Raw genomic sequence first — 16,461 nt, forward strand, 5'->3', positions numbered from 1 at the left:
TAAAAAAGTTCGGTGCATGAATGGGCACGTAATATAAAATCAAACGTTTAAACCCCTTCGTGGGACACCCTATATATATATATATATATATACACGCATTTACCTTTATATATATATTTATATATATAACTAAGTAACTAAGTACATTTATATATACAGGGTTAGTAAAAAGTGTGGAGACCCCCTGTTATTTTTTTTTAACCGACTTCCCCACTACCAACAAAGGAGGAGGTTCTCAATTTGTTTGTGGCGATGTTTTTTTTTTCTATGTATGTTCACCAATTTCTCTGTGATTCTTTTACCGATCAGTGTGGTTCCACCACCAAAATAACCAGGAGAATTTCTATTTGGTACCTTATATATTATGTTTAAGTATAATATTTGTTTCGGTGAAATATTCTGAAAACCTTAAATAATCAACATTTGTTTTGTTTACATTTGTGCAGATTGTTTACATTTGTGCAGAGAAGGCAATAAATAATAATAACATTCCTACAGCTGTTAGTTGAAACCATTTAAATGAAGCTACAGACAATTCTTCATAAAACAGTTGCTTCATACTGATCAATAAACTATTTCTTGCCATGGAGCCTTTGAATTACATTGAGAAAAATGCATTTTTTTTTGTTACAATAAAAAATGTATTTTAACGTTTGACCTGATTTTTGTATACAGTAATTCTGTTATTAGTATTGAATATTCTGACTTACAAAAACATATATGTTTCAGTGAATAGCTGTATGATATTGAAAAATAAATGTGTATTGTGAAAACCAAAGCATTCGTAAAACAGGTCTAAATATAAATTATTCTAATTATTCTAATTATTCTAAACGCAATTATTCCTTGCACCACTTTTAGCTGGACCAATCTTTCATATACATATTTCATTTGCAGATGTGGAATGTTTATTAATATTCTCTACCCAGTTACTATATTATATCAATACTATTATGCCTGCTTCGGAAAGTCCTAGAGGAAGATGATTTGCAATTTCGACTAGGCTATATCTTGAGCAAACAAAACCCCCTACATGACTTACACCACTTTAAGCTGAACCAATCTTTTATATAATATTTTCCAAAGGTACTATACGTGTTAACAACCAATTTTCCACTTTTGAGAGATTTTTTTGTGCTGGTAGCTGAGGAATAACTTTCATTCCAAAAGGCTTGAGACGTTACTGCATTTCTTTTTATAATGTAGAAGTACACCGATTGCAGGAAACGATGATGTCTGACATGTCAATATATCTAGAAAAGACAATTAGTTTTTCATTAGGCCTAATGTAATGGACAACTCTTTCCTTCTTAAGGAATATCTAAAAATGTTTATTTTCATACCCATTGATTATGTAACTTGAACAGGTGACTCAAGCAGTTTTAAAATAATGATTGTTCTGTTGGAACTTTTGATTGAGTCAAACAGTTTTGCTTATCAAAAATCCTCAAGTAATTAATATATAAAAAATTATACAGTCACTAAAAATCATGAAATAATTTATTTTTGTAAAAAAATACAACCGACTTCAAACGCTCTAAAAAGAATGAAATAATTTCAATAAAATAAACTTTTGTATTAGGCAAGCTCACGTATTTCAAGTCGGCGCGGCTCAAACTGCAAATATGATTGAAACTAAATATTGTGTGTGTATTTTGAAAATTAATAAATTGTAGCTGGATAACATAAATATATAAAAAAAACATACTGAACTGTTTTGTTTATATATTAAAGGAAATATCTTCTTGTATTTTATGTTTAGGCCCACTTCACAATAAATGCATTATGAAAATAACACACACAAATGTTCTATATGAATAGGAAAATAATTTAGTTTGATATTATTATGATAGGGAAAAGAAGCTAGTTTAGTATTAAAACGTTACTTTTCCAATTAAGAAACATTTAAATGCGTTATACGCTTTTTAAAGATACTCGTTAATACCACTATAATGCCGATCTCTGATTACGGTAATAAAATAACACTTAACGCATAACTATGAAAAAGACATGCAGATTAACACCTTTAGTTATAGATAGTCACCTGCAAATATGGACACCCTCTTTCAATTTTGTATCAAAAATCATCATAGAGCTGCGCCGACTTAAAATACGTGAGCTTGTCTAAAACAAAAGTTTATTTTATTGAAATTATTTCATTCTTTTTAGAGCGTTTGAAGTCGGTTGTATTTTTTTACAAAAATAAATTATAACGGCCCATACTAGAAAAACTAAACTCGGCACACCTTTATGACATCTTATGAAGTACTTTTTGGGCATAACCGTCACTTGGTGTACATCCCCAAAATGGGGGATTTTGGGGGAAACTTAAAAATTTCAAATACAAAGACCCATCGAGTGACCCCTCATTTTGAAGGTCCTGATAAAAGAAGACCAACAACGCAAACTAGAGGTCTTTATCTATATCCAGTAAAAAAATGGCAGCCAATTGAAATTCTCAGAAGTTAAATTTAACTTACAGTTTTCCAAGTCTGGAGACCCCCTGTAAATTTTGTAGCGGCTCACACTAGGAAAACTAAACTCTACACACCTTTTTGGCATGTTATGAAGTACTTTTTAAGCCTAATAGCCACTTGCTTACCAAACCCAAAATGGGGGATTTTGGGGGAAACTCAAAAGATTTAAAAGATAAGCCCCATCAAGTGACCTCTCATTTTAAAGGTCCTGGTAAAAGAAAACTAACAACGCAAACTAGAGGTTTCTATCTCAATCCAGTAAAAAATGGAAGCTGATTAAAATCTTTAGAAATCGGTAATAACTTTCAATTTTATATTCAATTGGCTGCCATATTTTACTGTGTTAAGATAGAGACCTATATTTTGAGTTGTTAGTTTTCTTTTATAATGACCTTTAAAATGAGGGGTCACTCGATGGGGATTATCATTAAAAATTATGAGTTTCCCACAAAATCCCCCATTTTGGGTTTGGGAACTTATGAGAATTTCAATTGGCTGCCATTTTTTACTGAACTGAGATAGAGACCTCTAATTTGCGTTGTTGATTTTCTTTTACCAGGACTTTCAAAAAGAGGGGTCACTCGATGGGTCTTTGTATTTGAAATATTTGAGTTTCCCCCAAAATCCCCCATTTTGGGGACGAACACCAAGTGGTGGTTATGCCCAGAAAGTATTTCATAACATGCCATAATGGTGTGCCGAGTTTAGTTTTTCTAGTATGGGCTGTTAAAAAAATAACAAGGGGTCTCCACACTTTTTACTAACCCTGTATATATATATATATATATGTATGTATGTATATGTAATAATGTATGAATATGTAATTATGTACCATGATAATAAACCATTCGTGTCTTTACAATCAATATATTAATAAATTGCGTGCATATAATTGCTTGATTATTTCTTTAAGATTTCCTTGAGTTATTTTATGAACCCTAGAGGTATTCTGGATTTGTACATAATAACATTTTCAAATGTGGACTACATTTTCACTTGTGTATTGGCTTTATATTTACTATTTTATTTTACTGGTGTTGGCCAAGGTTTATACTTTACCATTCGTATTTGTACCCAAACGATTTACCTCACAACCTCCTTTGCTAAACATCGCTGTACAGATTGCTGTCAGATACCCTCATGAGTGATTCACAATTACTCGACAACGGCAGCGGCGCGGTGGCTCCTAATGAACACCAGTGCACAAATTAAGTAATTAAATAACCCCGCAGTTTCGAGTTTCCTGCAGAACTGCAGCTTGCAGAATTTGAGATCCGCGCAGATTGCAGAGTGCAGAACCAATCGACACGCGAGCACGTAGGCGCAGGAACGAAACTGCAATCAACAGGCAATTTGAAAAAGCCAATATTCCCAGTTAAACACGGGGCAATTACGAATAATTTATTCGGCTATGTAGTTCAGCCATAATGGGCTGCGAACATATAATAAATACTGCAGAAGTGAACTATTAGTTACAACAGGAAGCGTTGGGAGGGAGGTAATGAGCAAAATGTTACACAGGCTGTACTGTGCGTTCTGTGTTTTGTGGTACTGTAGGAGAGGTTAATGTTTACGGTGGAGTGGATGAAAATCAGAGAAACAATTTGCCACAGGCTAAAGTTGATGTCTAGTACTACTGTAGACAGGTGCACATTGAAATAAAATAAAATTCATATAAACATAGATTATTCTCTAATAGAGAGTGCAGTAGTTTTATCTGTTTAAATATCCGTGGAAATCTGGGAGGTAAAATACCTAGTTATAATCTACTGGTCGACAGGAGGGGATAGTTTTGATCTAGAGTAACCCTGTTGAAGACATGGTTTACACCGTGTCGATATATGTTGGAAAAAAGGAAATATCAGTCTCTCACAAAGGTGTGGAGGAAAATGAAATTAAATATTCATTTTCCTGAGACGGCCATGTAGACAATGTATAAAACCCACTAAACGCTCAGTGGCCAGATATGGCAAACTTTTGGTTGTATTTATACTTATTGTCCTATTGGTAATTTCAACAGCCATACATTTAATACTTAAATACTTTTCAATGAATTGGCGACCATACAAAGTAGGTATTTTAAGCCAAGTAAGAATGGAGATGAGTATAAGATGAGTGCCATAACAATGGCGAGCTTGACCAAAAACATCTAGCTCATAGACCCGTTAAGTGTCCATGTGATTTGAGCTGTTGGTCTTTGCTTGACTTGTTTGTTTCAAGCGTTTGATCAAACAGACTTACCAGCTTTAAGTAAGGTTCTTGATGCATTTCCTCATTCTCAACGCATAGTTGACACTCTTTGATAGCAGAAATACAAATTATAATGGTAAAGCCTGGCCCAAGGACTAGATGGAAAGTCCGACAAAGCCCTAGGATCAAGCTCCTTCGTGGAATCAAGTAAACCTCCTGTAAAATAAGAGACGTACAGGCTGGGTAGCCGAGTGATTGCCTTCATATCGTATACTGCTTCCAACATGAGAAAGAGCGATTCTCGGGCCGGTTAATATTTGCCATGGGTCGATATTAGATTAAAACAAGAAGAGGGTTTGACCGTTCCTGTAAAGAACCACGTGTGGGACTGTATTAATTTTATTTCTGTACACCTACCACGTCATCGGAAGTGTACAACTACTGGTATCAAATATTGTCTAAATATTGTAACAAGTAGTTTTCATCTAAGTTTGAAATGTTTCCATAAATCATTTGGAAACAAAGTTAGAGGATTAAGTAAAACTAACATTAAAAGTATCCAACAATGAATATCTACCCCAAAGATTGCATATCAGCTAATTTCGGATCAAAAGTGTTACGATTATAAGCTCGAGAGTTCCTCGCTACAGTAATTGTTGAATAATTGCTGAGTAATTCAGTACGGCTGCGGGAAATGACGGGAACCCAAACAAGCACCTTCTATTAAAATCCGTTTGATAGTTAAGGCGTAATTAAAACTGCCTCTGGAGAGAATTCCATGAATTCAGGAAATCCTGGTGACCCTTTCTCAAGTCTTCCTGGTAAACTTTCAAACTCATTCTGCAGCCCTGGAAAGATGTTATCAGTTCGACCACGATTGAGCGGTTGATACCAAGAAGTGAGACGATACCCTTCACGCTGATTCGTGTGATTCACCATCTAACAATGTCTTTAAACTTTTTGTTGGACCATCTATTATACTATTAAAGTGTTAAAGTCAAATTTGTGGTCATTGTTAAAAGGCCTTTTACTAAAGAAAAATACAGGCATAGAACATCAAAATGAACCTTGGGGTGTGTAGATTTGCCAAAACGTATTGGTATGAACGGGTTTCCTTAGGGCTAATTTATAAAATTAAATACCTGTAGCTGATCGTGGCAATTAAGTAGCGTTTGTTAATTTACTTGAAAATATGTTTGTGGTGATTTATTTGTATTGAGGAAATGTGTGTGTTAATTAGTAAGAGGGTTATGTTTGGAAGCACAAATTTTGTCAAATATAGCTCACAGATTTCCTTGTAATTTATAAGTAAGCTACATGTAGAGAGGCTGGGCTAAACTTGATGAATTATGGTAAAACTTATTTTTTATGAAGCATCAATATCAAGTAATTGGTGTTATTGCTGCACTAATGTATGTTGTTAAATTATTTTGGGTCTATTGACATAAAATATAAGTTGGTATTTAAAAGTAAGTAGGTCTACAGTTTTAAATAAGTTTATCTTTTAAAATTAAATCATAGAATTACAGTACTTTTTTCTTACTCATGGCAGCACCACTTATACACTTTAATGGCTGCCTATCAAATTAAAACCCCCTTATCTAAAAGAAGAAACGAATTTCACTTCACATGGTGCTATAAGCTATTTTCTTAATCAATATAAGTTGTGTAACTATTATATACAGCAGATCTAAATAACAGCATTACAGTACAGTGTTCTCTTCCGCGTTCTCTCCCCCTTGCGAAGCAAAAGTATAGCCGTTCGATTTCAACCAAACTTAGACTCCACAACATGAATTTCGAATCATAAATATTATCGATGAAATCAAATGATAAGATTGTTGTTGTTCAGTTATTGGCTTGCTTGCGATAAAGATCAGGCATTATTAAATTTTGAAGCAGTTTGTTTAATGCGTAATATACAGTATTTAATCATTTTACTTTCTATACTGTTGGAAAATTCCTTGTGGTATATTTAAAGTACAGTATAACGCTGTATTACAAATACGTCAGTTATTTAACCTGTTGTCAAGCTTTAACAACTTAGATCTTTCCCATCCTTAAACAAAGAATTCACCGCACGTCATGAACCACCGAAGATGAAAAAGACAAATGATGGCGACGAGGTGACTGTAATCACCCGTAATTAGGTAATTAGGGTTAATTGGACCGTGTAAGAGGCGATTACAGGTGGAGCAGTCCCATTAATATGCCTGTTCTGTGGTAATTGATAGACCATAACTCGCCAGGATATATGGGTTTGGGTAGGCTGTACAGCAACAGAGATGGATATGAGGGACAGGTGCTGCAGCTATCAATTAATTACTTATTATCATTTGAACTTATTCAAGTTTTTACGAAGTTGCAAGGGCGGTTTTTGAAGTGAAAGGTAAAACCTAAGGGAGTATGATTTATCTATGGTAAAACTCGCACCACAGTTAAACATAGATACTTTATTAGCCAAGATCCCAAAAGTAAGTCTTCAAGCTCAAAACAACAAGACAATAAAAACAAACATCAAATATGCATCATATGATAACAATTATAAAAATACCAACCAGCACATCTTCTCTTTTCTCTTTTTTTAGTTTATTTATAAAAATCTGAATCAGTGTATCTAAGAGGTGGTTTTACACTTCTTTTAGGTCTGTCATTTTCATTGCTATTGTAATTATGTCCAGCATCAGTTTCAGTTCCTTGGTCTTCTTGGTATTGGTGTTCAAATCTATTTTCACTATTTTCAATAGGCCAATGCACACCTATTATATGTCTCCTGTTCCTTCTGATCTTCCCTGCCTGTGTTTTTATCAGGTAGGACCGAGGATTATTTGATTTATTCTCATTCTTAACCGCAAAAGTCTTGCTGATAAACTAGCGATTTGTTTACTTCCAAGCACCTGAACTAAAGGTTTATGGTCAGTCATAAGTTCAAACTCGGTTCCTAAAACATACTGTGAAAATCTCTCACATGCCCAAGTCAGTGCCAGTGCCTCCTTTTCTATCTGAGCATAACGCATCTCTGTCGGTGATAAAGATCTCGATGCATAGGTGATTGGTTTCCACTTTCCATCCACAAATTGTTCAATCACCCCTCCTAGGCCAAATGACGAGGCATCAGCTGCAACTCTGGTTTTACGATTTTTTGTTGTAAGACACCAGAACTGGATTTGAATAAATTAGGGATTTAATTTCATCCCAAGCACTCTTTTGAACGGCAGACCAAACCCACTGATAACCTTTCTTAAGTAAAATTCGCAATGGAGCTGTAACTTCAGCCAAGTTAGGGATAAACTTCATCAAATAATTAACCATGTCAAGAAATTGCCGAAGTTCGTTAACATTATTTGGGGTTTGCATTTTCATAATGGCCTCCACTTTCTCAGGATCAGGCTTTATCAACCCATTTTCAATCAAATGTCCTAGAAATTTAACTCTGTTCACATTATTGTTACATTTATCTTTATTAAGTGTAACATTGTGTTCTCTCAATCTTTGTAATACATTTGCTAGTCGATGGTCATGTTCTTCCTGTGTTCTACCGACCACAAGTATATCATCTGTTTGGTTTACTACCCCATCCAGTCCATCAAAAACTTGGTATATCCTCTTCTGGTAAACCTCTGGGCCAGAATTAATACCGAATGGTAACCTCTTGAAAAAGAATCGCCCAAAAGGAGTTATAAAAGTCGTAAGCTTGTAACTTTCATGATGTATAGGAACTTGAAGAAATCCATTTGTAGCGTCTAGTAATGAAAATATTTGTCCGCCTTCTAATTTACTTAGACTTTCTTCTAAAGTTGGTAGTTCCCACCTTTCTCTCTGAATGCTTTTGTTGAGTTCGGTATAATCAACACATAGCCTCACTCTATCACCTGTCTTACGCGGTACAACAACAATTGGTGCACACCAGTCTGTTGGTTCTACCACTGGCTCAATTATTCCCTCAGAATGCAGTCGATCCAATTCATCTTTGACTTTGCTCAATAATGGAGCGGACACTCTACGAGGGGCTGCCACAGCAAAGGGACGAGCATTTTGTGTTAGTGCAATTCTGTAGTTTTCCCCTTTCATTTCACCAATAGAACCAAAAACATCAGAAAACTGAGAAAATATTTAGTTAGAGGAAATCGAATCTATGTTGAACTGAATTAGGTTTAATTTCAACATTGCATTTCTACTTAAAAGTGGAGTAGGTTGTTGCTCAATGACGTAAATGTCTTCTACAATAGATTTATTTCTAAACACTAAAGTAGCAACGATTTTACCAACCACTTTCAACTTAGTTTTCCCCGGACCAAATAATATTTTACTTGTTTCACTCGTTTCCAGTTTTAACTCCTTGCAAATATCATATCCAATTATAGAAACATCTGCTCCAGTGTCTAGCTTAAAATAAATATCATGCCCCTTAACATTAAGTTTCACTTTACAAGGATTTTGTCCTCTAACCTCTTCTATGGTCAATTCCCCTAAATAGGTTTTAGGTTTTTCTAATAGTTCATTACTTTTATTAATTTCTCTCACTTCAAATCCTTTGGTACAACATCTCACATAGTGTCCCTTTATTCCACATCTGAAACATGTACTGATTGGCAGGACAGTCATTGTTATTGTGATGCCCAACAAATCCACATTTGTTACATTTACCTTTCTTTGAAAAGCTTTGATCTTGACTTTTATTGCAAGAACTGTCCCTAAACCGATGTTTAGTGGATTGATTAATCCCCTTATTGAAAAACTCAATTTCTGGTGATTCCCTCACTACTTTTTGTTGTTGTTTTAAACTTTCTGCTTGTCTTGCTTTCAAAATTGCTGTACTTAAGGTTAACTTTTCATCCAACTGTAAATTTTGAGAAAGTTTATCATCATTTACCCCAATTACTATCAAATCTCTAATTAGTTCATCTTTTAATTCCCCAAGTTTACATCGCTCTGCCAGTTTGTGTAAACTATTTATAAAAGAATTAACAGGTTCCCCCTCAGACTGGCGTCTTTTTAGAAATTTAGCTCTCTCATATACAATATTGATTTTGAAACCTAAGTAAGACTCAAATCTACCCTTGACAGTGTCATAACTCTGTAATTCTTCATCTTTTAATCCGAAAGATGTTAGAAGGTCTTCTCCTTCATCTCCTAGACAGTATAAAAGCATATTAACTTGATTTTCCCCACTCTTACTGTCTAATCCTGAAGCTAATCTAAACCTTTCAAATTTTCTTATCCATCTAGGCCATTCAGAAGGTTCCCTGAAATTGAAAGGTTCAGGTGTGACAAGTTGGTATTGAACTGTACTAACTGTACTACTCACTGCTTCAGCCATTCTTAGTTTTTTCTTCTCCACAAAAGTTTATTTAACCTGACACCATGAAGTGAAAGGTAAAACTCACACCACAGTTAAACATAGATACTTTATTAGCAAAGATCCCAAAAGTAAGTCTTGAAGCTCAAAACAACAATACAATAAAAACAAACATCAAATATGCAACATATGATAACAATTATAAAAATACCAAACAGCACAGTTTTGGTAACCATGAGTGAGTTTGGGTAAGTACCATACAACTAAAACTAACGCTAACTCTAACTGTAATTACCTATCAAATGTAACATAAACCGTAATTAGGAACTGTCTTATAATAAGGCAAGTTAGGCTTACAATTTAGAATCGTATGTAAGCTAAGGTATCTACATAGCTAATATTCTATACCCTTTGACTATCCCACATGGATATTCAAAATTTCGAGGTGTTGTTTTTGAAAGGATAGAAAAATACAGTTAATAAAATCGTGGCATATGACAAGCTTTGAAACGGATTTCTACCTAACGACTTTATAAAACTAAAGAAAGTTCCTAATTAATTGGCTCTAAATTATACTGAAAAAATGAAAATATCGGACCACTTTTCGTAGAAGTAAATCTTCATTCGTTGTTCCTATTTGATGAACTCCCTTTCTTGAGAATGCAGTATTCCACTGCCACCTGTAATCGATTACGGCTTTCTTTTATCGTGGTTTACTATTATAGAGGTCCAAGTTGATGTCACCACAACTTGACATATCCATCCCTTTCTCAAGAGTATTCCACTGCCACCTGTAATCGATTACGGCTTTCTTTTATAGTAGTTTACTATTATAGAGGTCCAAGTTGATGTCACCACAACTTGACATATCCATCCCTTTCTCAAGAGTATTCCACTGCCACCTGTAATCGATTACGGCTTTCTTTTATCGTGGTTTACTATTATAGAGGTCCAAGTTGATGTCACCACAACTTGACATATCCATCCCTTTCTCAAGAGTATTCCACTGCCACCTGTAATCGATTACGGCTTTCTTTTATAGTAGTTTACTATTATAGAGGTCCAAGTTGATGTCACCACAACTTGACATATCCATCCCTTTCTCAAGAGTATTCCACTGCCACCTGTAATCGATTACGGCTTTCTTTTATCGTGGTTTACTATTATAGAGGTCCAAGTTGATGTCACCACAACTTGACATATCCATCCCTTTCTCAAGAGTATTCTACTGCCACCTGTAATCGATTACGGCTTTCTTTTATCGTGGTTTACTATTATAGAGGTCCAAGTTGATGTCACCACAACTTGACATATCCATCCCTTTCTCAAGAGTATTCCACTGCCACCTGTAATCGATTACGGCTTTCTTTTATAGTAGTTTACTATTATAGAGGTCCAAGTTGATGTCACCACAACTTGACATATCCATCCCTTTCTCAAGAGTATTCCACTGCCACCTGTAATCGATTACGGCTTTCTTTTATAGTAGTTTACTATTATAGAGGTCCAAGTTGATGTCACCACAACTTGACATATCCATCCCTTTCTCAAGAGTATTCCACTGCCACCTGTAATCGATTACGGCTTTCTTTTATAGTAGTTTACTATTATAGAGGTCCAAGTTGATGTCACCACAACTTGACATATCCATCCCTTTCTCAAGAGTATTCCACTGCCACCTGTAATCGATTACGGCTTTCTTTTATAGTAGTTTACTATTATAGAGGTCCAAGTTGATGTCACCACAACTTGACATATCCATCCCTTTCTCAAGAGTATTCCACTGCCACCTGTAACGGATGAAGACTTCCAAAGTTCCAAGAAGGTGATGACAACGCACCACTACGACCCACTCTTCTGATTAATAAAACATGGCGAACGACGACGAGCTTTAGTTCCGCATGGTTAGTCATTTGAATTATTCCGATTTAATTACTACGTAGGAGACACTCCTGTCGCTATGCGCTAGGGAAATTAGCAAAGGAAAACCGCAAAATAATGTACAGTATATGCTTAATACCATTTCAGATGCCGTTTTAATATGTTTCTACTCCTCTTTCATTCAGAAATAAATACTTATGAAACATTAATTTATTAAGGTAAACTATTATCAATTTATTTATAAATAAACAAAGAATGGGTTGTTTCTGTATGTTCGTTTGTTTTTTTGTTTTTTTAGGGTGAAAGAAAACTTATACAGTATATCCAACATGGCTAACGTGTTATGAAAACCTAATCGTAGATCAATAACCTGGTCAACATCCCTGTGCCTGTCAACCTTCAAGATCCTTTGGATACCCCTAATGGTTGTTAAAAATTTAGAGGTGTAGTTTTTGAAGGAATCATAGATACCCTCCATATAAAAAGAAACTATTTTTACTTTTATTTTGATTACACTCGGATAAAATTATCAATTTCACCATAACCTTCTTTAGGCGCACACAATTTCATAAGTTAAATTGAAGATAGTTTTATTAATTTGCGTGGTATAGTTGAGTTTACTCTATATAATTTTAGACTATAACAGTATTCTTCTATAAAGAGAATCATGTCATGTGGTTCAACAAAATTTAAAATGTTTTGCATCTTCTCTCTATGATAAAATAAAATCAATCTTTATTCTGATGATAATAAAGCAGCATTGCAATGATCAATAGTAAAATTATCACATGGACCTTTGCCTTTGCATGATAAGAGTTCACATTGGCTGCGTAGATGGTCAACTTGATCATAGTAACATACAAATTGAGAAAAAAATAACACATTCACTCTTTTCTTAGTCTAGTATTATGAAAATACATATTTTACTCATGTCACTATGCGCTAGGAAAAATAGGAAGGGAAAACCCACTAAATAATATACAGCAGGCTTATATACTTAATCTGAACAATTAATTAATATTGATTATTGTTTACATACTTCCAGTTTTGACACTAATCATTTGAGTGGTAGTTATTTACGGCTAATTACCCTTATCAAATATGTGGGTGTGCAAATACTGTATTTTTACAGTATATTAAACCAATAAACTATACTTAACTCCTTGTATTTACCTCGTAGTCAGGCAATGCTAAATCTACTAAGGTATAAGCTTATATTATGATCATTTACTCAATACAGTTGGGCACAATTTAAAAAAGATAAAAACAGGTTTAACGTAATGTGTTGTACTAATAAACTCACAGCACTTATACTTCTTTAACGTATGCTTACGTTTACTTCTTCAAGCGACCTTTTTATTATACTTCAAAATGACATGTACTCAAACATATAAACTCAAACGTGTGAATTTTTCACAGCTGTCGTTTACATTTAAATATTTTCTGGTTAATTGTAACTGATATTGAAACCTGATTTACTTAAGTCGAATTGGCTATCATTATAACGTCAAATCAAGGATTTCTAAAAAGATTGGGACAATGTAATCTGCACATACAACCAAAGTGACTATTTAGTTAGAAACCCCGACACGTTGAGTACAATTGACCTACATAAAGAAACTTGGACATTTCCTGACTTTAGAAATAATCACTAGACATGCCGAATGTGATTACTGGCCAAACTCCAAACACAGCTAGGGGTGAAGGCAATTCAGGTACATACGTGTACTGCGGGTGTTGCCTACCGCAGGGGTAGCACGGCGCACCCCACTACTAGTAGGCACATCATAATGTGTTCTAACATCTTACGTATTCATTTTTTAAGTTTAAAATACTCAATCATTGGTTTATAGAAACTCGTGCTATCGATATATTTTAAAATTTTATTTGAAATGCCTTGCTGAGCTATGAATACATTCTATAGATAGTGTCCTTTCCTAAAATATTGGTTTGGAGGTTTTTATATTAAGTACACCTGAGGGTTATTGCTACAAATAATTAATTATTATGTCTATTTGCAGTGAAAAGTATTTTAACTAATAATACAGGAATCAATGCTTTAAACAACTAATTATTAGTTACGGATGAAAATAGTTTAACTAATGATATTGCAGCTGCACACAAACAATTTTTACATATAATTAGTGAGTCGGTGGCTCAGTCGGTAGCGTCGCTGACTTCGGGCCCAAGACAGCGATGTCGTGGGTTTGGAATTCGGATCCTGGTCACTGCCGAAGACTTTTTATCAGTACAGGTCACCTTTGTACTGTACTGGCTCACTCCTTATACTTTGCTGTAAACGATCCACGCACGCGGTTAGTCTATGTGAACGGGCAAATTCAATGTTAAAATAGGCTGCCAACCTCTTAATTTATATATGTATATATATATATACAGTATATATATTCATATTTCATATTTCATGTGATTCGCTTATACACACTATAAACATTAGTTTTAAGTTAAAATTAGTACTTATTATTTTTAAAAGATATACTTTGATAACCCTTACATCATATTTCTCAAAGCAATTTTATGTATACAAATTGGCCGTATTTTAAACAAATTACCCAATCAGCTGAGATCAGTGGCGGGCTGAATGAGTATTATTAGCGCGTCGCCAGCGAGTAATAAGTCACTGGGAGAGTAATTCAATTGCCACAGAGTACAGAGAGCCAACTCAAGACATACAGAGCCCATACATCAACTGAGCAATCATCACCCCTAACAGGCTGTGATTAATAGATATCAGGAGTTGTTGCTAACTTACGAAACACTTTGATTTCATTGTCTAAAAAACTATTCACAGACGATTGGATTTGATTCGTATCTTTTTATCAGTTGTTTGTAGCCAACTTAATACCGTACTGAATGATAGCCTAATAATGATAATAATTGTTTGGTAATAGTTATTTAAAACCTGTAATGCTGTAATACTCATAAGTGGAGAGTGATAATAATAAATTACACTCTGTAATTAAAGCACATATGTCATGTTTTACTAGGTCCAAACAAATTATTTTCAATATATCCAATCATTTACAAAATCGTTCATTCACTTTAGACTTACTGCAATGGTTAAACTAAAATTATGATTAGGATAACCAATGCATAAACCAGTCATTTTTGGATTGCTACGAAAGTAAATAAAATAAAACAAAACACATAAAGGGATTTTTCGGAAAGGCACATCGCTTGGTTGTTGGTAATTCAACGTATATCGAACAGACCATCGCATTGGTTTTTTGGTGATTTGGAGGAACCTCTAGTAAATATTTTCCACATATCATCAGATCATATTTTGCTTGTGAAGAATTAAATTATATATATAGTGTTTTTGGGTAACATCTAGCAGAGAACGAGCTTAAATACCCAAATCACTAAGCATTTATATAGGTATATTAATCGTAAATAGGACTACTACTCAGGAATTAACCAATTTTCAGTTCAGATGCATGAATAAAAAGGTTTAAAACTTTTTTAGCAGAACACATTTCAGTAGCAATACATATGAATGAGACATTTAGCGTGAATACCTCGTGTGGGTATACAATAATTTTCAGATAATTGTAGGTTAGCGGACAATATTACTTACAGTAAATAGCTACTGCGTGTGGTGTAGATAGGAACACGAATGTTGCGAAATGTTTTGTTCAGTTGCGCTGCACGTGGGGCATGCACACAAACATACATTCGTGTAATGTAACATACACACATACATTCGTGTAATGTAACACACAAACACACATTCCTGCAATGTAACACACTTATACATGCTGTTTATAACATTATTTCACACTGTTACACAAAAACAAACTGTAGTGGAAGGATTTTAAGATGTAAAACATATTTAAAGGATAGTATACAATGGCTGTGCTGTGTTCAATGATCATAGTTCTGTGCGATATCTTTTCTTATCTATAAGTATAAAAGAGTATGTTTGTATATATATATATATATATATATATATATATATATTTGTTTGGCAGTGATAAACTCAGACACCGCTGAACCGATTGCCACGAAACTTGGTACATACGTGTAGAATTTCATGGAATAGGATTATACACCATCAATTCCGTGATCCGTCCAATCGGCTCCGCCCCAGTGGCTCTGGAGTTTCCCATGTTAACCTTATGAGAAATGGAATTAATGAATCTTAACAGCTGTTTCAATTAAACAAGTTGGTTCTGTTCTATGATGTTCAATAGCATTAAAGTTACAAGGATTACCAACAGGGTGCAGCACTATTATTTCTTTTACATTTATGACAACAGCTAATTTGCAACCAAAAGGTGAGTGAGCGTAGCGAACGAACTTCAACCTGGAGGCGAGTTAGCGTAGCGAACGAGCTAACCTGAAGGCAAGTGAGCGCAGCGAACGAGCTCTAACCTAAAGGTGAGTGAGCGTAGCGAACGAACTTCAACCAGGACGTGATTGAGCCATGCGAACGAGATCATCTTGAAAATTAAGAAGTTAAACGGGGCAAAGGCCGCGGGTTACAGCTAGTATACCCTATATGTATGTGTCCGTTAGCACGATAACTCGAGCAAAAATGATCCGATTTTGATTAAATTTGGTATAAACGTGTAAACCTACATGTATTTGAATGAG

Source organism: Macrosteles quadrilineatus, unplaced genomic scaffold (assembly GCF_028750875.1).
Source record: "Macrosteles quadrilineatus isolate MER2022 unplaced genomic scaffold, UCM_ALF_1.0 Scaffold_1__1_contigs__length_201487025, whole genome shotgun sequence".
Classification (NCBI taxonomy): Eukaryota; Metazoa; Arthropoda; class Insecta; order Hemiptera; family Cicadellidae; genus Macrosteles; species Macrosteles quadrilineatus.